At 38.5% G+C, this 24,875-nt stretch overlaps 1 pseudogene; it reads left to right on the top strand.

Moving 5' to 3' along the window:
- The first annotated feature begins 6,883 nt into the window (after positions 1 to 6,883).
- The window catches only part of LOC116418872, a 30,614-nt pseudogene continuing 12,622 nt past the window's right edge, over positions 6,884 to 24,875 (top strand).

Raw genomic sequence — 24,875 nt, forward strand, 5'->3', positions numbered from 1 at the left:
AGTGGGTCATCATAAAGGTCTTCATCCTCATGGTCATCGTGTTGAGTAGACTGAAGAGGAGGAGGGAGAGGGGGAGCTGGTCCCACTGTCCTAGAGTGGAAGCGGAAGAAGAGGTGGTAGATGTGGAAGGGGAAGCAGGAGAGGCAGGCACACTCCATGTAACGATGTGAGGGTTGTGGGCACCAATCCCCTGTGCAGGTGAAAATCTGAGTATGACTTTGGACTCCCTCAAACCTGCAGATACATTGTAATTTTTGTCTCACGTTTTCTGCTTTTTTGTTTCTCTAAAAAATGTTTCTCTATTTTTCTTCTTCCACAAATTCTTCTACCATTTGCTTTAGTGTCAGGGCTCAGTTATCATAAAAGGATACGTGTTGTAAAGAAGTCAAAAGCAGCTCTCTTGGGATAAGGACAACCTTTCTGCCACATTTTCTACTGTCTATTTGTTTTCTGGCACTAGTTATTCTATGCCTTCCTCATTATCTGCCACTGGTTTGAACGCACTCATCTCCATCAAGTCATCTTCTGTTAATCCCTCTGGTGTGGTGCCTATCAGTTCCTGATATTTCCAAGATTCATAACTTGAAACCATTTACACTACCACCAGTCCCATATTTTTTTCCATATGTACAATCTCTTTCATGATTTCCTTGATTTGCCTCTGTCTTTAATCCTGTGGAATCATGTATAACATCTAAACATAGTTTTCTCCAATAGAAATTTATTGCTTTTGGTTTGATGGATTTCACACCTTTTTCTGTAACAACAATGGCATCTTCAATAGTGTAATCCTTCCAGGCTTTTCTGTAACAACAATGGCATTTTCAATGGTGTAATCCTTCCAGACTTCTGTGATGTTCTATCAAGAAGCTCTTCTATAGCCTTGATCATCCTCTCCACAGAGGATTGACAATTCTCCTCTTACTGTGCATAAGAACCCAATTTATGACTTCCTGATATAAAAGCTGAATTAGAGATGTTGTGTTTGGGAGCAAGTAGACCACATTAACACCTCTGGTGTTGAACTAATGAGTTTATTGGAGAACAGGGGCATTGTCCAATATTAAAATAACTTTAAAGGCAGTCCCTTACTGGCAAGGCACTTTCTGATTTCAGGAATAAACCATTGATGGAACCAGTATAGAAAAGGGGTTCTCATTGTCCAGGCCTTCTTGTTGTACAAACAAAAAGCTGGCAGCTGGTGTTTATCTTTTCCTTTGAAGGCTCTGGGATTAGTAGCTTTATAGATAAGAGCAATCCTGATCATAAATTGGACTGCCGTTTGCACAAAACAGAAGAGTTAGCCTATCCCTTCCTGCCTTAAATCATGATGCTCGTTTCTCTTCCTTGCTAATCGATGTCTTTGTGGCTTATTTCCCTCCCAAGAATGGGGCACTTTTGTCTGCATTAAAAACCTGTTCAGGCAGATAGTCTTCCTCCTTAATGATTTTCTTAATGGCATCTGGGAACTTTTCTGCTGCCTCTTGGTTGGCAGAAGCTGTTTCTCCAGTTATCTTGACACTTTTTAAGCCAAAACTTTTGCTAAAATTATCAAACCATTTTTACACCGGTATTAAATTCTTCAGCTTTAGATTCTTCTCCTTCCTTTTGCTTTAAATTGTCATATAATGATTTACTTTTTCTCAAATCCTATCAGTCTATAGTGATGCCTTTTACATAGTCAGCCTGCACCCACATAAAAGCTGCATCTTCAATATGAGATTAAAAAAATAGTTACCAAAAAGTATACGATTTTCATGACTGCTAAAAGAGGTGCAGCTATAGCTTCATGAATTTTCTTTTCTTTTTGCACAATAATATTTATGCTGAATTCATATATCTTAAAATGGCAGGCAATCACAGCTGCAGACCTTTGTCTATGGTACATCCCAAGCAATTCAACTTTTTCTTGTGATGCCATAACTTTTCTCTGCTTCTTGTGAACACTTCCAGCTTAAACAGTGGTATTTTGTACAGGTTATTCAAGACTTACTATGTCGCATGGAACACAGTGAAAAAATACACAAGAGCCATGAGATATTGCTTTTTATTGGGATAAGCAATTTACTGAAGTGATGAGAGGCTCACATGGAGACGATTATCTTCACAGAGCATTTTGAGTGGATCCTAGCAATGCTTGGGTTCCCTGCAATAGCAACAGGGGATGGCTGTGAAATTATTACAGTAGTACAAAATTACTACAGCTAATTTTATGCAGTTATTATTTAATATTCCATCTTTATGTTTGTTTACATTTCTCTGGACTGAATGGTACCATGTATGCTTTGTGTTTGTGTGTGTAATTTTGATAAATTTTAATTTTTATAACAGATTTGTGTGCATTTTATGGTTGTGATAGTGAAACAGACTAGTAGCTACAAATATTTTCTGTCTTCATGACATATCTAATTTTTTCTTAATTTTTTTGATATTTCTAAGCTACACCATTTGCAAGTATTTTACAAATTGTCACAAATTCCCTAAAAAGTATTTTAATATATTTGTTGAAAAGAAATGTTTGTGTAAGTGATTGCATGCAGTTTAAACTGGTGTGGTTCAAGGCTCCAGTCTATATGGTGGTCAGAATTCCTCCTCAGGGTGATTGGATTCTCTGTTCAGAGTCTCACTGGGCTGAAATAAAGGTATCCACTGGGGCTGCAGTTCCTATTGGAGGTTCAAGATCCTTTTACCAGTCTTGAATTTTTTTTTTTTTTTGGCAGAATTCATTATCTTGGGAACGCAAGGCTAAGTTCACTGTGTTCCTGCTATTGGCTGAGAAAACTCTCAGCTCTTTGAGGCCACCAGTTTCTTACCACTAGACTCCCTTAAGTAATAAGTGACATGATATTTGTCATTTTCCAGGCTAATCAGAGAATGTCTTGTAACCAGCTGGAAAAAAAGTGGCATCTTTAAAGTGCACATGCCCAGGATAACTTCCCCCATTGTCATAATACGTAATATAATCAAGGGAGCGATATCTCATCTTAGCCGCGGGTTTCATCCACACTCAAGGGAAAGGAGGCTGTAAAAGAAAGATGGCTTTCTAAAACCCATGGGATTTTAATTTACAGCGGTGACAGGTCAATATCATTGAAAGAATATTACTGAAACGGTCCAAGAGAAGGTAGCCAGGCTGCATCATGCAAGGGCATCTGGCGAAGCACCATGGTCAGCCAGGAGGCAGAAGGTGCAAGAGAAAGCCTGCCCCAGAGTCTGTATTCTGCTTTCTATGGGAAAGAAGGGAAGAGGAGACCGTTGGAATAATTTTAATGGGCTCTAGAACATAAGGGTAGTCTCTAGTTTGCTCCTGGCCCTGGGGTGATTTAGGGAAGGGAAAGAATTGGCATTGTGTGTGACAGTTAGATAATGAAGGTGATTTGAGACATGAGCTGTACTACTTGATATCTATATGAAAAGTATGTTCAAAGGCAAGTTGTGTTTTATCTCTAAAAATTCCTAGGAGTTAGCTTGAATTACACTGGAATGAGCAACCTCTCCATAGGCAGGAAGGCTCTCAAGATGTCAAACCATCATAAAATATGGTGGGAAAAAACGTGATTAATACAGGATCATGGGAATCATCTTAGAATTCTACCTACCATAAATTGGTATCAAATTCATAGGAGTTTGTTATGATAACTGAAGGGACCCAACATTGTTTAATGAAAAGATTATAAACAAAGAATAAAAACTTTAGCAGTGTATGATCTTCAGCAAGCATCTTTATTATTCTGAAGTTTAGTTTCTCTAACTGTAAAATTAGTGTAATAGTATACATGCTGTAAATATGTAGGATGAAGTGAGAAAGTATATTTTAAGAGCCTACCATAGTATTGGCACAGAGTTGAGCTCCAAAATTACAAATATCATTATTATTAGTATGTTATTATATAAATTTGATTATTCTTAGATTCTTTCAGACTGTCTGCCTGCCTTCCTTCCTTCCTTCCTTCCTTCCTTCCTTCCTTCCTTCCTTCTTCTTCATTAAATTCCAAACTATGGAAACTCCTGGTTTTATTATAGCAGTGTCTGGACTTGTACCCTTTCTTATTTCTGAGATCTACATTGTGTTTTTCACAATGTTCCATTAATCATATTATTTACAAAAACACCTAAAATATGTAATACCACCTATTTTGTAGAACAGCAGGCACCAGAAAACAGGCAGACCAGTTTGAATCAATGAAGACTCATGCTATACTGGGAAAACTTTTGGATTCTTACTTGACAAGATTAGAAATAAACATATGTACATAGGACAGAATTGACTAAGGTCACAAAGTACGAACGAAAGGGAGCTGAGTTTGGAATGCATGGTGCTGCAGGGTTAAAAAGCCTACTTTTGGAAGTGTCCTTTGAATTGAGAGGGCAAAAGTGAGTGGGGGGTTAGTAGAAGAGAGATAAACAGACAACAAACACACCATGGTAAGGAAACAAAGGAAAAGGCCTAGCATGGTGGCTCACACCTGCTATCCTAGCACTCTGGGAGATTGAGGCAGACAGATTAATTCAGCCTAGGAGTTGCAGGCCAGCCTGGGCAACATGGTGAAACCCTTTCTCTACAAAAAGTACAAAAAAAGTTAGCCAGGTGTGGTGGTGCACACCTGTAGTCCCAGCTACTTGAGAGGCTGGGGTGGGAGGATCTCTTGAGCCTAGTAGGTGGAGGTTAGAGTAAGCCAGGATTGTGCTACTGCACTTCAGCCTGAGCAACAGAGCAAGACCGTGTGTCACAAAATGAAACAAAAACAAAGAAATAAAATCAGGAACTGTAATTATGTCTTGATATAATTTTGGTTGTTTTAATCAACATAGATATCTGACTATAATTAAATATGGCAAGAGTTTTAGACTAAAAATTCTTTGCTTGTTCAGGTTTTAAAACAACATTATAACTTTTTATCTAGGAGCTCTAACAAGAGAATAGCTGAGAAAGCTTTAGAGTTCTGCAGAAAGTGTGCATACCAATGATCCCTTCAGAAGAAGTTAGGGTGTAGTGGTGATTCTCAAGCTCCCAAAGGAGCTATAACAGGTGGAATCAGGGACCAACGAAAGACATTTTTATAGTCTCCTATACAGGTTTTCACTATGTTCTAAGCATTAGCATTTGTGAGATCCCTAGATGGCTGTCCAGTGAGTAAGATGTAAATGTTTTATTTTATGAAACCATTGTGTTTTGGGTATTGTTACAGCAACGAACTGTACGTAATTCAATAGTTAAAAAGAAAAAAAAAGGTCACTTTTTAATAGGTAATAAGTTATTAGGATGTCATGATGTCATGAAGACAAATACCAAAGTGCTGTGTAACACTCTTGAAGATTTATGGATATAAACGTTCCTTGGGCTTCCAATGGTGGATGTAGGTGTGGGGTTAAAGAAGCAGTAAATTGGAAAAGACCCTGAACCTGTAAGCAGAATAGATTAGATTCTCTTCCTTATATTGGACACTACATATTACATTTCAGATGTATTTCAAGAAATGGTATACTCACAAAAAGATGAGGAATGGAGCAGTATTATGATTGTAGTCATGAAAATCTATATCAAAGATGAAAGGAAAACATTCTAAATTAGGAAATTAGAGGAAACGGTATGTTCAGTCCTTGCTATCTATAGAGCTGTAAATTGCTGCAAATGATGAGACTGATTTATACAATACAAAGACCAGACAAAACATAACAAACAAATCAGCAAACAAAAAACAACATCGTTTTGATTTCATAGCAATCTTGCTGGAAATAAATAAATTCAGTGACAGCAGAAACTCCGATTCGGCAGAGACCACAGCAATGTCAGGTTTATTCGCAGAAATCTTGGGAAGGTGATGGACTTCACACAAAATACAGGCTGAAAGTCTAGAGTCAATTTTATTTCATTGCAAAAGTCAGGATGATATAAATGGATTTCTGAATTATATTTAGTAAAAATATGAATTTTAGAAGGCTTATTGCAAAATCAAATTTTGGGATTTTTAAACTATACTTCAGTGCTTCCCAAATATATTAAAAAATTCATAATCCTGGGTTTTCCAGAAAATTTCTTTGCAGTTTTTTCTTCACATCTACCCATCATTTCCAAGAAGTCTCATAAATTTTAATATTTTGTGACAATATTCCATCCTTTATCAACCCAGAAAACAGTATTGCTTTTGAGATATTTCAAACTAATGATTTTTTTTTTTTTTTTTTTTTATTCAGAAATTTTGGTCATTGATGCTAAAAGACGCCCCGGCTACTGGGAAATCTAACCCAAATGGTTGAAGAAAGTTTTTTTAAATTAGTTAAATATAATCTGTCTACATAAATTAAGTTAATCAAAAGGCTTCCATTTTGTCAACCAGCATGTTCTGTAATCACAGTTGAAATCTGCAAGGCGGGCCGGGCGCGGTGGCTGGTGCCTGCAATCCCAGCACTTTGGGAGGCGGAGGCAGGTGGATCACTTGAGGTCAGTAGTTGGAGACTAGCCTGGCCAACATGGCGAAACCCTGTCTCTACCAAAAATTGCAAAAATTAGCCGTGCGTGGTGGCACACGCTGGTAATCCCAGCTACTCGGGAGGCTGCGACAGAAGAGTCACTTGAACCAGGGAGACGGAGGTTACAGTGAGCCCAAATCAGACCACTGCACCCCAGCCTGGACGACAGAGTGAGGCTCAATAAAAAATAAATATTCACGCAGACAAATACTATCTGTGATGGCTAATCCTAGGGGTCAGCGTGGCTGGAGGAGGGTGTCTACGGCTGGGCAAAGTTCTTTCTCAAGTGACTGTGAGGGCGTCGCCAGAGGAGATTGACAGCTGAGTGGGTGACTGGGAGAAGAAGACCTGCCCTGAGTGTGGGAGACCAACCAATCCGCTGCCAGCGCGGCTGGAACCAGGACAACAGAAGATGGGGGATGAGCAGTGTGCAAGGTCCTCATCCTCTGGCTCACTCTCTCTTCCCGTGCTGGGCGCTTGCTTCCTCTCCTGCTGCCCTTGGGAGTCAGACTCCACGTTCTTCAGCTTGTGGTCCCTGGGGCTACTGGGCCTGGGAGGACTGACTGGGAGCATACTGTGGACCTCCCTGGTTTGGGGGCCTGGGACGTGGCCGAGCCCTGCGGCTTCTCTGCAGCCTGTTCCAGGCATTGCGGTAAAACGCCAGCCAGTTCCCCAAGTAAGCTCCCTATTCACACGCCCGATAGTTTGTTGGTTCTGTCCCTCTGAGGGACTTTCACTACCACTGTCGAACTCACACACAGAGGAAAGAGTGTTATGGAAGAGATGGAGCAGTCCACTCCAAGAACATTCTCATCCTATGGATTACGAGAATTGCCTGAAACAGTTTGGGTATATGCATAAATGTGATTTTATGTACAGCATCTTTAAGCATGTGGTACAGAGGGAAGGTGGGCAGCCCATAACTAGTACCTTGGCTTCCAAATTTGGGCTTCAGTTGTAGTTCTGACACTAGTTTCATGATTTTTAAAACTCATCACCCATTTGGGGAACTTTGTTTTGCCATCTATGAAGTATGGATAATTGTGCCACATAATATTTATTTGAAGAGTGACAGGATATCTGAAGGTCATGAATAGTCAAACATCACTTAAACAAAATTTATAGTTTTTTACAAAATTGAATCAAAATTTGATAAGGATTTATAAAGAGTAAGTCACATTTTTACCAGGACTTCATACCTGATATGCCCATCTGTTTTATTAAAATCATACGCGTTTTTTGAAGATAAAAATAGCAGCTAGACAAACTTTCAGAGATATAATAAAATGTTTTCCAAGCTACCAATGATTTAACCTAAATACAGAGTTCACCATTTTCTAAGCAATTAAGAAAATGAGATCTCTTGCTAATTAAGAATCAGTAAAATATTATAACCTGGTTCAAGTGACTCTTCTGTCGCAGCCTCCCGAGTAGCTGGGATTACCAGCGTGTGCCACCACGCACGGCTAATTTTTGCAATTTTTGGTAGAGACAGGGTTTCGCCATGTTGGCCAGGCTAGTCTCCAACTACTGACCTCAAGTGATCCACCTGCCTCCGCCTCCCAAAGTGCTGGGATTGCAGGCACCAGCCACCGCGCCCGGCCCGCCTTGCAGATTTCAACTGTGATTACAGAACATGCTGGTTGACAAAATGGAAGCCTTTTGATAATATATAATCTCATATATTATATATAATCTGTTATATATAATATATAATCTCATATATAATCTGTTATATATAATATATAGTTTCACATATATAATCTGTTATATACAATATATAATCTCATATATATTTTATATAATCTCTTGTATATAGTATATATAATCCCTTATATATTTTATATAATATCATATAATATACATAGCCTCTTATATATATTATATATAATGGCATAAATATGTATAAAATAAAAGATAAAATATATATGGTTCTGTCTCTCTGGAACCCTAACATAGGTGTTAAACATATTCATAATTTACTCTTTTAATAAACATTATTGAAAACGAAGTATCTTTCAAACATTGTGCCAGGTAATTGGGATTTAACGGTGAAAAACTACAGTTTGTGCTATCAATTTAGAAGGAAAGACATTTGAGCAAGCAATCATTTCAAAACCTAAGATAAGTGAGTAATTTCAGGACATTATGCTATGTGCTAGATTTATACAACCAAAAAGAGTGGAATGAAGGGGGAAAAAATAGTCTTTATTTAAATAGAAATCACAGGGATTGGGCGCAGTGGCTCACGCCTGTAATCCCAGCACTTTGGGAGGCTGAGGCAGGCCAATTACCTGAGGTCAGGAATTCGAGACCAGCCAGGCCAACATGGTGAAACCCCGACTCTACTAAAAAAATTTTTTAAAAATTAGCCGGGTGAGGCGATGGGTGCCTGTAATCTCAGCTACTCAGGAGGCTGAGATAGGAGAATGGTTTGAACCTGGGAGGTGGAAGTTGCAGTGGGCTAATATTGCGCCCGTGCACTCTAGCCTAGGTGACAAAGGAGACTCCACCTCCAAAAACAAATAAATAAAAATAAATGAATAAATAGGAACCACAGTAATAAGAGTGAGTTTATAGGTCCATTCTTTAATATTCCCAGCTTTTTTTATTAATAAATCTACAATTTTTAATTATTATGTATATATAATAGTTGAATATATTTCTGAGGTGCATGTAAAATTTTGATACAAGCATACAATGTTAAATGATCAAGTCAGGCTAATTGGGGTTCCATTACTTCAAGCACTTATTATTTCTTTGTTTTGGAAACATTCCAATTTCATTCTTTTAGTTATTTGGAAATATTGGCAATAATTGCAACATTGCTCTTCCTCCAGCACAAATTTCCTTTAGTCTTATTTACAAAACTATTGTAAGGAAGTTTAAAATAAGTTCAAAGTACGCCATGTTACAGGTAAAATTGTTCCATAACAAAGCACACTGAAAAATTGTTGTATTTATTAGTTGAGGAGACTAAGTCACAGCATCTGTTCCAATATATAGAAAACATATCTCTCTAACATGTGTGTATACAGACACACACACACACATATTTATAGTGCCAACCTAGGCAGCTAATAAATGTGTTCAGCAGCAATATACAAATCAATAAAATAACAAAGGGATAGATTGAATTAATTTTGTTAGAAGACACAAAAGTTGAACATTTATAAATTTTAGGTGGCTTGAACTTGATTGTTTCATTTCACTCTTTCAAAAAATAAAAGGTGAATTTTGTTTTGCTTTCACCCTGCAGAATTATAGTAAATGCATAATTCAAAAAATATAAAATAAAAACAAACCTAATTAGTACAGTGCATCATATAATATGTTCACTTTCTTTAAATTTAGTAAACTCCATACTACTTTATTACTGCAAATCTAATTACAATGAAGTTACGTTTTACTGACTACTTTCTATTTGTTAAGTTCTAGAGACTTATTTTTCAGGATAATAAGTACACAACAGCAAAAAATATGTATCGTATATGAGATGAAAGTGTCTAGAGGATACTAATTTTTTGGTGTATGAGCGTAAGCTATTTTTTTCTTCGTATTTGTATGAATTGCACATTGTGAGAAAGCAGTGCAGTTTTAGATAATTATTCTTAGACTTCTGATGATAATTCATTTTATTGAACATTAAAAAGGAAAAAGTAGTAGTTGTAACATTAATATAACACAAAGTAGGACTCTGCTGAGATTTTTTTTTTTCTTAACAATATATTTAGTATTTATTTCAATAAACATTCAGGTCTTTTTTTGTTTTAATTGTTGTAAAGCCAAAGGTAAAAATACCATAATTTATAATATTTCCTGGGTGAAATATTTAGGTTTAAATATATATTTTTCTCACATATTAACATGACTGCATAAAATTTGTGGTTATTAAAATAAAGCCAGCTCTGATTTAAGTAAATGATTTTTTCTTCTAAAAACTAATGAAAAAAATAGATCCTAAATCCTCCAGAGCAAAATAACCTTTAAAATTGGGACATAAAAAACATCTCATTTGGGGGTCTGCTCAAATGAGAATCTAAGAGATTTATTAGTTTTCTTACATGTCTTCTGTATTATGCCAGATTTAATATGGTGACTGAAATAGATCATATAATTCTATGCATATCATTAAGTAGGTCTCATTACTATATATACTTGTATATTTTTCTTTCCTTTTATTCTATTCATATACTTTGGAGTGTCATTTCCACTTGACTTTACGTTTGCACTTCTGCAGTTTTTCTCTGTAAAAGCTTTATGGTAATATAATGAATATATCGTACAATTTAGCCGCTTAGTGTACAATTCATTGCGTCTTAATATATAAACAATGTTGCACAGCCATCACCACCATCAATTTTAGAGCATTTTACCAGCAGTCCCTGTAAAAGAAACTCCATCCCACATTAACAGTCACTCTACTTGTAAATTTTCTTTTCTTTTCTTTTCTTTTCTTTTTTTTTTATCTGAGACAGTGTCTCACTCTGTCGCCCAGGCTGAAGTGCAGTAGCGTGATCTTAGCTCACGGCAACCTCTGCCTCCCAGGTTCAGGTGATTCTCCTGCCTCAGCCTCCCAAGTAGCTGGGGCTACAGGTGTCCGCCACCACACCCAGCTAATTTTTGTAATTTTAGTGGAGACGGGGGTTTCACCATATTGGCCAGGCTGGTCTCGAACTCCTGACCTTGTGGTCTGTCCACCTCAGCCTCCCAAAGTGCTGAGATTACAGGCGTGAGCCACTGTGCCTGGCCGCAGTCACTCTACTTTTACAGCCACCCCCACCCTCAACTCTAGGCAACTACTGATAAAAATTCTGCCTCTATAGATTTGCTTCTTCTGGACATTTTATATAATTGATATAAATGAAGTGTGAATTTTTGTCAAATGACTTTTTCTGTGTCTTTTGAGATAGTGTGTGTTACATCAATTAACTTTAAGATATTATGGCACTCTTGCATCCTTGGAAGAAATTGCCCTTGATCTTTGTGTATAATCTTTTTATGTTTCTGGATTCAGTTGCTAGTATTTTCCTGACACTTTTTACATATATTTTTGTAAGAGATATTCGCCTCTAGTTTTATTTTCCCTATCTTTTTCTGGTTTTGATACAGCATAATACTTGCCTCATAGAATTACTTGGAAAGTGCTCTCTCCTAATATTTTTGTAAAAGTTAGTGAAGAATTTATATTTATTATTTAAATGTTTTGTAGAAATCATCAAGCAATTTGGAACCGAGATTTTTTGTTTGTTTGTTTGTTGTTTGTTTTTTTGTTTGTTTTTGGTTTTGTTTGTTTCTGTCACCCAGGCTGGTATGCAGTGGTACAATCTCGGCTCACTGCAACCTCTGCCTCCCGGATTCAAGCGATTCTCCTGTCTCAGCCTCATGAGTAGCTGGGACTACAAGTGCATACCACCATGCCTGGCTAATTTTTGTATTTTTAGTAGAGATGGAGTTTTACTATCTTGGTCAGGATGATCTCGATCTTTTGACATCATAATCCACCCTCCTTGGTCATCTAAAGTGCTGGGATTATAGGCGTAACTAACCTTCTCCAGCTAGGACTGAGTTTTTTTTTTTTTTTTTTTTTTTTAAGAAATGTTTAAATTTTTAATTCAGTTTCTTGTTATAGATCTATTCTCATTTGATATAATTTTGTGAGTCAGTTTTGGTACTTTCTCAGAATTTGTTCATTTTGTCTAAGTGACAAAATTTTTTGGCATAAGTTGTTTTTCGTGTTTTCTTATAAGCCTCTTTATTATTCTACAACATTGGTAACCATGTCTCCTCTACTTCCACTCTTGATATTAAGTTGCATCCTGTCTCTGTTTTTTTTTTTTTTTTCTTTACTAATATAACTAATGGTTTGTCAATATTTTGGTCTGTTCCAAGAACCAAATCTTGATATCATTAATTATCTGTCTTATTTTCCAAGTGTTTATTTTACTACTTTCTACTCTAATCTTTATTACCCTTTTCTGCTTTCTGTATGTGTGTGTGTTTACTTTTCTCAGTGTTTTAAGAAGGTGGTTCTGGTTATTCAAATCAGTTCTTTTTTTTTAAATATAAACTTTTCAACTTTGAAGTTCTTGTTGTATAATTTAAAAATTGTCTGGCCTTTCTTTCACTTTCTTACCATGAAAGTTCTAAAAACTCTTATAACTTTCCAGTGATGGAAGTATCTTGGTTATTCAATGCTCCCTTGAAATACACCTGAAATTGTACTTATGAGGTGACTCATGGTAAGACCTTAAATAGCTTTTAAGATTGGGGCTACTAATGTCAGAAAGGCCACTCATATGATTAGAGGCTTGCAGGTTTGTGCAAACAATATCAGCCTTACCCTTAACCTCTGTGGAAGGGAGGGAGGCAGTACATTGAGTTAAATTATGTGACCAATGGATTACATTGACCATGCCTGTGTAATTAAATTTCAACAGAAACTCTGAACACTAATGCTTAGTGGAGTTTCCTGATTGGTGAACACACTGACATGCAAGGAGAATGATGCAACCTAAGAAAGCATGTAAATTCTGTATTCCAGACCCCTGGGAACCTCACCCTCTGTATCTCTTTGTTTTGCTATTTCTGAGTGGAGTCCTTTATAATAAAATTGTAATGCCAAGTGTAGTGTTTTCATCAGTCTTATGAGTGGTTCTAGTGAAATTATCTGACCTGAGGAGGGTGGTGGAAATATTCTCGATTTGTAGCCAGTTGATATGAACTGAAGTCAATCTTGTGGACTGTGCCCTTTAACTTCTTGAGTCTGTGCTAACTCTGGGTGATTCATCCCAGAATTGAATTGCGCTACCTCAGTTAGGGTTGGTGTCAGAATAGTTGGTGTCAGATGTGGGAGTCACTAGCATGACCCTGGCTCATTGAAATCTGTGCTTTGAGAAGAGAAGTAATGAAAGGGAAGGAGATGGGGAAGCTTGATTTACAAGTGGCCATGAGGTTCCCCATGGTTTAAAATAGCAATATGATATGCTGTAGTCAGTTTCTGAAAGTAAAGGTTACAAATGAAATTCAGCTATGATTGATTCTTCTCCTAGAGAGTTGCATTACTGGGTGTATAAGAAAATGTAAAATAGAAAAAAAAAATAAGTTTAGAGAAAAACTGGTGTTTGAATGTGTAAACTAGTTTTATTTAATTTACCTAAATGTATTATGGAGATAGTTAGTGTGTCTGACTAGGGGACATTTCCTCTATGTACTGTTATAAAACAGAAACATGGAAATCTGCCTTTAAAACTATATTAATTGGACCTGCTAAATAGGAGTTAATATGATTGTGTGAGCCCAAGCAAGAAAGAATAGAAACAAGAGTGCTAGTATAGAAAAGTTATCTGTGCGATAACCTCGTGTGGAGCACAGGCTGGGGCTTATAATAAAAGCCTGTAAGTGTCTTCTAGTGAAGGATATTTCAACCACAGTTTGAAACGTCTAATGTTTGTCCTCAGATGGGTCAGCCTTTGGCATGTGGGCTTTCATTATGGAAGAGTGGATTCAAAGAGTTGCTTTCCTTGATATCTCAGTTATGCTGCCAGCATCTTCTGATATCACACCCAGAAGTTAGGCTCCACTAATTGCCAGCTGATTCTATTGCTTTTAACAAGGCCTGGGTGGAGCATAAATTGTTCCACTTCTGGTATAATTGATGTTGGACCCTTTTATAGACTTTAAGATTGATCTTTGAGGCTTTCACTGACATGCTAGGTGGACTCTTCTCATCTTTCTCTTTCCTGATTTTCTCTGATAAACTTCTAGCTGGTCCAATGTTTAGCTTGTTGCTTCCTCTTTATTGTTTACTGCTAAAGCCTCCACTGTTTTTGAAAGCACCTTTAGGATCGAACTTCTTCACAATCTGTTCCAAACAGAGGCAAGGATGCCCAAGGAGCTCTCTGCTCTTGTGTTGTTCCTCTCCTTCCAAGAAGCAGCTCCAAACCCTGCTCCAAAGCATGGGTAGGGATGAGATGCTTTTCTTATTCGAGTTACTGCCTTGCTTTATGAATAGGGTAATGACAAGTGGTGATCACTTCTAGTCTTCTTGGGCTGCCTGACCAGCATGGAACAGACAACTTACAAGTCATCTGGGGTGAGACTGATAGGGGTTCAGTGTTCCTGGCCTGCTGTTCCTTTGTTAGGGCTTCTTCTCTCTAAATGAGGCCTGGATGGAAGAAGAAAGTCCTGTGCTTCTTAGCCACTCTTGTCTGGAATAGAGCTTATGCAAAACAAAGCAGGGGTGGAGGATGAGAAATGATGGTATTCTGCTCTTCATGCAGAGATGCCTTAATTTTAGAATAAAAGGTAGAGGGAAAGGGAGTCCTGCGTTCTTGGCCATTGCCACTAGGATTCAAGCTTCCATCATTCTGAGCCACAAGGCAGGAAGACAGAACGAGCTATGGTTCAAATGCCACTGACCACTGACTTTCCCTGTTCATACTAAGATTTGGTAGATTCCTTAAGTTTTCTTGTTCTCCGTTCCTACTTACCCATAAGACAGTTTCCAGAGACTTTAAATAGTTCTTTCTTTAAAAAAATAATTTTTATCGGTTATGATCATTTGTCTGGGAAAAAGATTCTGTAGGGTTTCTCATGCCTTCATTCAAAAACCCTTTTGTGTTGTCTGCTTTCAACCTGTGGTGACACACAAACTGAAACATCCACAAACTTCAAGTCTAAAGATAATAATTACAGATGAGTATACGTTACTACAATTCAAACCCTTATAATCATTTTCAGAACTCAGCTTCAGGGAAAGGAATTAGAGAAAATGGAATAGCAGGCAGATGACCCATCCGCTGATATAAGATAAAACATGGCTAGAAGAAGTCTTTTTGTATTTTTTTACAAATAGATTTACAAGCATTTATTCATGTATTCTTAAGACGATCACTATTGAATATAAAATGCCTGTTAACACTGCTTCTTATTTGTTATTCATGTAAAATAATCACAGGTTCCTTGGTATTTATTTATTTATTTATTTATTTATTTTAATGTGGTTCAGGAAAACAACACCTACCTTCTCTCTATTCTTTCAACTCTGGAGTTGACAACGAAGGGAAAAAGGAGTAGAAGAAATGTGATAGACAATTTTTTAGTTATTTTGTATTCATTCTGGTGAAATGAACATTGTTTTCAGTTTTTCTACCATGTAGAGAATATTGCACTAGAAATGATAATTTAAGCCTAATGCTTCTCTGGGTGGGGGAAATAAGAAAATATTAAGTGATGAAGAGTTTTAACGAACCAGATAAGTTTTTTTTAATGCCATAAAATATCTTGCATTTATGATTACTGATTTTTAATTTATTTTTGGGGGAAATTCAGTATGCTGTCATAGGTTTATTTTTTTCTTATTTTAACTCTATTATTCGAATTGGTATACATTTATTTTAAATCTGTAGGTAAAATACAGATATGATAGGCAGGCTAGGATGATTAGCTGTGGTTTTTGACTGGCTTGGCAGTTTGGGGATATTGCATTTAACCAAAATATGCTTGTTTTATAAATTCTTGAATTGCTACAAGGATCACTATTCCATGGCTAAATAAAATAACAAGGGGTGCTCATTTCTGATTAAGTGATTTGAAAGATTGAGTCGGCCAGGCATGGTGGCTCACGCCTGTAATCCCAACACTTTGGGAAGCTGAGGAGTGCAGATCACCAGGTCAGAGGTTCGAGATCAGCCTGACCAACATGATGAAACCCTGTCTCTAATAAAAGTACAAAAATTAGCTAGGCTTGGTGGCCAGTGCCTGTCATCCCAGCTATTCAGGAGGCTGAGGCAGGAGAATTGCTTGAACCTGGGAGGCGGAGGTTGCAGTGAGCCGAGATCGTACCACTGCATTCCAACCTGAGTGACAGAGCGAGACTCTGTCAAACAAACAAACAAACAAACAAACAAACAAAATACACAAAGAAATAAAAGAAAGGAAGAAACATTGAGTTAATGGGAATCTGATGAAAATATTTTCATATTTTAAATTTTAAAATGCGATTTTGGGACAAAAATAAGCTATAAGCTAACAATTACAGGTTTTTGTAATTGATGAAGTAAGTGTAGAAAATATCACAGCCAGAAATGTGGGAAATGAGCAATGATGATGAAAAGGAAATGGAATTGCTCAGAAAGAAAATAAGGGCTACACAGTAGCTAATTTACTGCATGACTGATTGCCTATAGGTATGGAGACAAAGTGAAAGACATGTGATATTAGATACTTAGATTTTAAAAACTTCATTAAATAAATAGAATATTTATGAATACGTGTAGGAGCTATATCTGCCTACAATGTTTATACTGGCAAACAATAGGATATTGTTGTTATTTCATACTACAAATATTAAGACAAGAATAGGTACACACTTTAAAAAAATGTAATGAAGCCCCAGAAACACATTTTAAGATTGACGTCAAGAAATTAAGGAATATAAAGTCAACTTTAAAGAACATCCTCTTTCAAGCTTGTCAAAAGCATTGTAGTATGGGATGGGAATGTAGAATCAAAGGCGAAATACAACTTATGTCAGAATCACCTTCGGTGCCAATTAGCAATGTAAATTCCTTTGATGAGATTTGCTGGGATAAGCAATTTTGAGGACAAGGGTTGGAAATCAACAGTTTACAAGATATCCAGGTGATTCTTATATATGCTACAATTTAAGAATCACTGCCCCAGTCTATTACATTACTAGACAACTTACAATACGGAATCTATTCAATAAAATATACAGTGATTTCAGAAACTGAGGAATGAAAATGCATTTTTCCCTTCATTCACTTTAAAGAGCATGGAGCCGGGGAAGGACTGTGTGGCCTGTGTGATGCAGGAGGAGATGCCCTTAATGCACCCGATGCTTTCTTAAATAATAAAATGTGAAAGTTATTTTTTATTTAATGATGATTTTCTTTAAAGGCCTGTATCATACCACTGATAGTTAATTCATTATGAGTTATTACAAACGGTTGAAATATACATGCTTCAGATAATCTGGTTTGATCCATAGCTAAAATTAGTAACAATTAGACATACCATCTAAACTTTAGTTTTTTTTTTGTTTTTTTTTTTAAACGGAGTGTCACTGTTGTTGGCCTGGGGTTGGAGTATAATGGCATGATCTAGGCTCACTGCAACCTCCGCCTCCCAGGTTCCAGCAATTGTCCTGCCTCAGCCTCCTGAGTAGCTGAGATTACAGGCACCCGCCACCAAGCCCAGCTAATTTTTGTATTTTTCGTAGGGATGGGGGTTTTACCTTGTTGGCCAGGCTGGTCTCGAACTCCTGACCCCAGGTGATCGACCCACCTCAGCCTCCCAAAGTGCTGGGATTACAGGCTTGAGCCACCGTGCCCAGCCAGTAGTATTTTTATAACAAAACATTGGATATTTTTTGTACTTATTAGGGATTAGGTCAGATCTACATACTCTGAAAGTCGGTCAAAAGAAGTTCATTCACATGTGAAAATAAAAGGCACAGGTCTGTTCCAATATGATCAGGCTGCTATAACAAAATACCATAGACTGGGTGGCTTAGAAACAACAGGAATGTGTTTCTCACAGTTTGGGAGGTTGGGAAATCCCAGGTAAAGTCACCAGCAAATTTAGTGTCTTGTGAGGCTGTGTTCTTGGTTCCCAGACAGTTCCTTTTAGCGGTATCCCCACATGCAGAAGCAGAGAATGAGCTCTCTGGGATTTTTTTTACACAGATGCTAATCCCATTCACGTGGGCTCCATCCTATGAACAAATCACCTCCCACAGGTCCCACCTCCCAATACCATCACACTGGGGGTTAGGATTTCAATATATAAATTTTGTCATGACACAAAGGTTCAGTCCTGCGGGGAACTCACTAAAATTCTACCTACACATTGTGGGAGAATTCAGGAGAATAAGGAGAAATGGATGTGTTTCTCTTGTACATTTCATTTGCACGAAATTTATTTCTGAGTTTTCACTAACACTTGCTAAAATAGGGAGTGTCAAAGCTTCCAAATTCTAGCCAATTGAAACATTCTATGTGCGCATTTTATTTTCAAGTTATCAAGGAAAAGCAGTTGTTAGGGATGAAAATCAGTGACTAATATAAAGCTCTTCATTTTTAGTCCGATTTAATAAATTTTTTTGTGGAAGGAAGTTCTCACAAAAGAATAAAGTCCAATAAATATTTTATATTTCTTTAGCCTCAGTCCTCAGAAAGAGGACATTTTAAAGAAACATATGAAAGGAATGTAAAAAACACATTCTGAAAGTTTTGCACTCATTTGCTACAACTTCAAACCATTTAATTTTTTCCTTCAGTCATTACTCTGATTTAATTGCTGTCATTTAGAACTTTTAAAAACATTCAATCAGCTGTTTTCTGTTTTAAAGCTACTAATTTATTAATGATTTATGTCACTTCACCTCTCGAATTCTTGTTTGTTTTTTCTAATTCTAGTGTAAGCTTGTGGAAATTAGATCTTTCTGTACCTCATATGTGTGAGTAAGGTTTACATTTTATTTACCTATATACTTGCACATAAAAAAGGGTGTCCTGTCTACCCAGAGGAAGGGCCTAGAGTCAAAAAGACTATTTGACAATGAAGATTCTACTCTATATTGTGGCTGTACATACCCATTGCCGAAAATTTCTGAGACATAGAATTATTTTGATGAAGCTGTAGATACATTTCAATGAACTCACTAAGCCAGCTGACCTTAAGATACCAGTTGCCATTCAGGAGTTAGCACTTTCAAATAAACTCAGCAGATACATTTCATGTCAGTATTAAGCATATGGTTCAGTACAATGTAATTCTCTAAAATATTTGTTAAACATTCACTCAGTCAACCAGTCAAGAAATACTTATTGAAAAATCTACTATTTGCCAGGCACATCATTCAACTGGAGACTAACAGGGACCAAGACATGAGCATTGTCCTCCAGGAACTTCCAGCCCTCTCAGAGATACAAATGAGTGCATAGGAAAGTAAAACACTGTGTGATATAGAGAAAATAGAAAATTAACATAAAGAGGCAGCTGATACCTTTTGAAAGTCAAATAAGGCTTTCCATGGTGGAATGAAATAACCTAAGATGAGATGGATGAACAGGTTTTAGCGTATCAGCAGTGGTGGTGGAGTGCTCTGCAGTGTTCTAGGCGTAAGAGCATGGCAGGTGCAGACTTCCAGAGTTTGGAGAGTATGAAGTGGATTGATTGAGTTTCATTTTATATCAGTATTGCAGTGGTATTAGGTTCATGTTCAAATGTTTAATTGCCATTATGGAGTGCCCTTAGCTGAGATGAGGCTTTAGCGGCATGAAGTAATGGCACTTTGGGTGGAATTCAGAGTTAAATGCACTTCTGTGTTTCTCAAAATTCACTCCTGTGTTTCTCAATGCTTGGTCTAGGAGCTAAGAATAAGTGTATGTATCCCAGGACTACATAAAAATCTCATTATCTGTCTCTAGTGTCAGAATCTACCACTGAATGCCTACAACTTGTCCCTAGAGCACAACCTTAACATTCAAGTCTGGTGCTTACCTTTTTCTTCTGAACTATTTCTGTTTTATCAAGTGTTTGTTTATTCCTCCGAATAAACCACAGCATCTTGAGCTTCCTCAGTGATATGGAGGAATCTCCTATACAGGCCAACTGACTCACTAGATGTCTGGGTTTTTGTGAGGTACTTGAATGGTCGTTAGAAATTCTACATCATGAAACATCTCTTTGACAAGCACTGGGCCATATGGGAGAGATGAAATTGATTGGATAACTCCTGATCAGCCAGGTGGAGATCAGGATGCATGGAAGCTAAAGTTCCATGCTATGCCCAGGCCTTTACTCTCCATGGTCTGTCTACTGACTTGGAGATACACAGATGCCAAGAAGAAGATCTTCAAAATGATGCTTGCAGTGACATTGTTTAATATTCCCTGTTTTGTGGGATGCAGGGGTCTTTACAATTGATGAGGCTTAACAAAATTTATTAACTCATCTGTAGCATATGTTGAGAACTGCATTTTTCACAGTCATCTCAAAAGTTCCCACCAGTCACATCCCCACCTAATACTGAATGTTTTGCACATAGGAAGAAAGAGGGGATTATAAGCTATAAAAATATTTGGCTATGATAATGTTAAATGTATTCCAAAGCCCAGGCATACCTACCACAGAAGTTAACATATTCTGAATTCATTAAGACAGTCTCACCTTCTGACAATGAATTTTGCTACTTTAAACTTCTAATCTAATTGTTGATCAGAGTATGAAGGAAAGTTTATATCTCAGAAGAGGCTTTCAAAGCAATTTACAGGTCACAAAAAATACACAAAATAATAAAATAACACTTGCTAATATTTAAAGTTTGGTTAGATTCTAGTCCCAGGGATTTATGTGCTTTACCTCCCCTCACATACACTATTTCTATGAGGGAAGCACTAGTATGACCTTAACTTTATATTTGAGGACGCTGAGGTTGAAAGAGTTTATGCAACTTTTCTAAGTTCTCACTTAGACTAATCTAAAGCTCAGGATTGTAATCATGATCCCATCATGATTCCCTTGGCTTAAATTTTAAATTTAAACAGTAACACTTCCATCGTCCTGGTTTACTCACTAATTTCTTCTTGTGTTCAGACTTTTACTTGTTCACTCACTAAGTTTAGCATGATCAGTTATTGGGGCACCTCTGCTCTTCACCCAACATCTATTCTCTTGTATCCACTGCTCACAAGCTATCTACCAGGAATAATTTTCACGTGGAGAGCCAGTGGGGCACAAATATGAAGATGCATGGATTCTGCCCTTCGTTTCTCAGAGGGAGACATACAAAACCCATAACAGGGCTGACATGGCCAGAGCCATGGGGAGGGGGAGGCTGAGGTGTGGCGCAGCGTGAGAAGATTGGATCCCCAGAGAGGCGGGTGGGGAAATTTGGGCTTGCAGCTGCTTGCTGTGTAATCAATATGCTTTTCAAAGATTCGAGGGTTGGAACTGGGAAGAGGCCTGTGTAAAGAGAGAAATTCATTCTCTGACAAAAAAAAAAAAAAAAAAAAAAAAATCCTCAAATACAGCTGGGTAGACAAATACATTTTGTGAATGGTCATTTTGATTACTTTACCAAGAGCTAAAGGAAAAAAAAAAATTGACTATTTGCTTATAAATGGAAAGCATATGGATTTCTCAGCCTTGGCTCCGTTGCTAACTTGGCTTCATTATTATTATTGTAATTATTATTTTATCCAATGGTGATGCTTCTTTAGAACATCAGCCATCAGATTTCCAATATTCATTATCACCTGGTGAAGTTCCTGCAGTGGTGGTGTATAAGTAAGGGTTCTCCAAAGAAGGAGAACTTATAGGATATGCATATATCATGCAAGTGTGTGTGTGTTTATATGGATATAGGATGTGTGTTTATATACATATATGTAGCGAGAGAGATCATAGGAATTGGCTCACAGGATTACAGAGCATGGCAAGGCCAAGATCTGCAGGCTGGCCTGGCAAGCTGGAGACCCAGGAGAACTGATGCTGTGTGGAGGCTAAAGTAACGCTATCCTGGATGCTCATCCAACATGTTGACTTCTGACTAACTCTGGTTTCGGGAATGCCTCTAAGATTTCTGTGTTACCTACTGTTCCTTGTGTAAACATGTGCTTACCATAAATCTTGCCCTTAAGCAGTTGTCCTACACATCCCTTCTGAAGCATGGACATTCTGTCTCCATGGTACATAAGCCCTTGGTCTTGGGGATAACTCCATAGAATCCACCATCTCATCCTGGTGGCCGTCCAGTGCATGGTTCTGTTTGTAAGTCCCTGTTGAGTGTTTCTGAGAAACTCGATATGTCAGACTCTGTCTTTAGCCTCTCAGCTTCCTCGGCCTTTGGGAGTGGGTTTACATAGACATGCCCATTGTGGAACATGCTATGAGTTTCAGTCCAAGGAAAAGCTGATGTTTCAGTTCTAGTCTGAAGGCAGGAAGAAGCTGATATCCCGGCTCCAAGGTACTCAGACAGGAGGAATTTTCCCTTACTTAGGCAGAGTTGATCTTTTTTATTCTACTCGGCGCCTTTACCTGACTGGATTAGGCCTTCTTACATTAAGGAAGGCAATCTGCTTTATTCAGTCTACTCATCCAAAAACATCCCCAGAAAAACATCCAGATTAGTGTTTCACAAAATATTTGAGCACCCCATGGCCCACTCAAGTTGACATGAAATTAGCTATCACAGGTGGCTCTCAGAATGTGGTCCTGGAATTGACAGATAAACACTATCTGGGAATTGCTAGACATCCGCATTTTTAAGTGCTAACCTGGATCTACTGCCTCAGAAACTCTGGGGATGGAGCACAGCAGACTGTGGTTTCAAGAGCATTGCGGGCAATTCTGATGCAAGCTAATGATTGAGACCCAGTGGCAACCGGATTGCTCCTGCTTCTCTCGGATGTTACTCATTCATATTGAAACTTACCTGTTCAGAGAAGAGAGTTATTATTTCAGGGTGCTTCCTGCAGTTCAGATCTGCACTGGGTGAACGCCATGGCCTATTAGCCCAAGGAGTGGAGACATCTATTACTTGTTAAGGAGAATTTTCAGAGTCCAGAGTGCTAACCATTACATCACGGGGCCAGATGTGGTAGGGATAGTTTTCAATGTGTACATTTAATATGCTACTAACAGGAAGTTGTGACGACCGTCATTAAGCTATAGTATTAGTACTCTTCACGGTGCAGTACACCAATTCTAGACTACGAATCAAAACACCAGTGGTTTTGCACCAGGGCCAGCACACACCCAGTTGTGCTGCCTTGCGGCATGAGTTAAATACCTCCAGCCTTGAAGTCTTTAGCTGTTACTTGCACAAATAATGCCAGAACTGTCTACCTCAGATGTTTATTTGAGTATAAAATGAGAGAAAAAATGAACGAAAGCTTTTGATACTTGTGAACACCGATCAAACACACAGGGAGAGAAAGGCTAAGTTTGATGTATTTTAAAAAGCAGCCTCGAAAATATCAGCGGGAGAGAAAGTGTCTGTCTTACAGAAAGCAGTAGAAGAATGATGTGTTCTCTTGCTAATATTTCCTTCATCTTGAAACACCCATCCCTGGGAAATTGAGGTAGCAAAGGAACAAATAGCTAGGCCTCTCTGTGGTCTTAGTCCTAGTAGTCCACACGTGAAATTGACAAGAAGCAAATAGATTAGACTTTGGCAAATTCTTATAAAAATGAATCAGGGGATTAAAAAAATAAGACCTGCCTTCAATGATGATTCAAATTTGAAGAAATCTGATTGTCAATGAAGCCACGCACACAGAACTTGGTGTGGAAACTGAACAGCTCATACAGGGTATTTTGCCCTAGAGCTCAATGAAGGTGTAGTTATGGTTGATAGTGGATAAGGGAGCTCCTCTCAGAGCACAGAGCCTGGGTCTCCCAGAATAGGTACTGATGGCCTCAGCAGCCCATCTGGAGCAGCCACAGTGGGGATGCCAGCTGCAGCGGCAGAGGCGTGGCTGGGACTGTGCACTCCGTGGAGTGGAGCAGGCAGGGGCCAGGAACAGGAGAGATCCCCGCCCTCTTCTGAGTTGGCAGGTGAGGAGCCCTGCACTCCCAGATGCAGCTGCCTCCACCCAGCCATGGTTTTGCACCCAGGCATCCCTGCATTCTCGGGAGCCCAGGAATCCCCCTGCCCAGGCAGGCTCAGAAATGTCTGCTCCCACTCCTCCTCACTCTTAGCACCTGCTCTGGAGCAAAGTTAAGGCCAAACTTGGGTGCTGTCACTACCGAGCTGGTTGTGCACATACCTGGGGTGGCACTGACATGCCAACTGCCTGCTGCCACAGCCCTCTCCAGACTTTGGGTGCCAACAAGCACAGGAGGGAGGCTGAGGGGGAGTAAGAGCGGTTCAGTTCGGGCCTGCAGGTGCCCCTTGGCACAAACTACCTGGGCACCATAGATGGCATGTTGATGGTGGCAGGAGGTAGACAGACTCCTGGGTGGAAAAGGACAGGTCCCTGGTAAAACCCCACTTTCAAGTCAGTGACAGCCTGTAGACTGGGGGTCAGGCTGCCAGTTATGAGTAGAGTCTGCAGTCCAGAGTGAGAACTTGTGGGGCTTTTTCTGGGCCTGCCCATAGACAGACAATCAGCATATACTTTCCTCCTTCTGAGCCCATAAAAACCCTGGACTCAGCCAGACTCAGACAGATGTCAGGACTACCAACTACAGAAAGGAGCTACCCACTTCAGGTCTCCTTGACTCTGTGAGATGACCTCCCTGCAGATAGGAGCTACTCACTCCAGTTCTCCTCTCTGCTGAGAGCTGGACCCTCATCGGGACCCCCTGCCTGTGGAAAACTGCTATCCACTTTTGGTCTCCTGAGAGCTGTTCTGTTGCTCAGTGAAGCT

Source organism: Piliocolobus tephrosceles, chromosome 8 (assembly GCF_002776525.5).
Source record: "Piliocolobus tephrosceles isolate RC106 chromosome 8, ASM277652v3, whole genome shotgun sequence".
NCBI lineage: Eukaryota > Metazoa > Chordata > Mammalia > Primates > Cercopithecidae > Piliocolobus > Piliocolobus tephrosceles.